Raw genomic sequence first — 633 nt, 5'->3', positions numbered from 1 at the left:
GAAGACTGAATTATTATTATTATTACATGAGACCAGCCTGAGGAAACATTTCCAGTTGGAATGCAACCAAAATGCAGTAAGGAAACACTGCAACACAATTTAACTTTTGTGATCTCCGCGATCGCAAGTCTATTTTATTCAACAGGGCAAAAATGTGGTACCTGATCATTAACACTAGTGATGTTCCACTGGGCTGTTATTTGGAGTCTTTCTTTTCAAAATTGGTCTGGATGATCTATTTACAAATGCGAATTGTGAGATTTGCAAGGCAGTTTATTACAAATCCTGAAAGCCAGCAAAAGCAAAAAAACAAAGGCCAGTGAGCAAAACACCAATATTTTGCTCGCCAACCTATTTTCAGGCTGTGTCATCTTATAGGATTTACAACTAGCCATTTTAGCAAATATTGCAAATTAAAACCCAATATTCAAATGGGTAGTTTAGAAAGACCTGCTTCATTATGTATTTTATCGCACAGACCTCCCCAGAGTGGACACTACGGATATGATTTCTCTGAAGCTGAGAACAGTTTAACATATTAACATTATCACAGAAGATGACCGAGGCATTTCCCTTTCTTGTCACTGGTACTGAGAGGTAACCTGATGCTATAAATCTGATTTTGACTCATAG

Source organism: Callorhinchus milii, unplaced genomic scaffold, assembly GCF_018977255.1.
Source record: "Callorhinchus milii isolate IMCB2004 unplaced genomic scaffold, IMCB_Cmil_1.0 Scaffold2, whole genome shotgun sequence".
NCBI classification, from domain to species: domain Eukaryota; kingdom Metazoa; phylum Chordata; class Chondrichthyes; order Chimaeriformes; family Callorhinchidae; genus Callorhinchus; species Callorhinchus milii.
The sequence above is the reverse complement of the archived record's forward strand: the minus strand, read 5'-3'. Positions refer to the sequence as shown.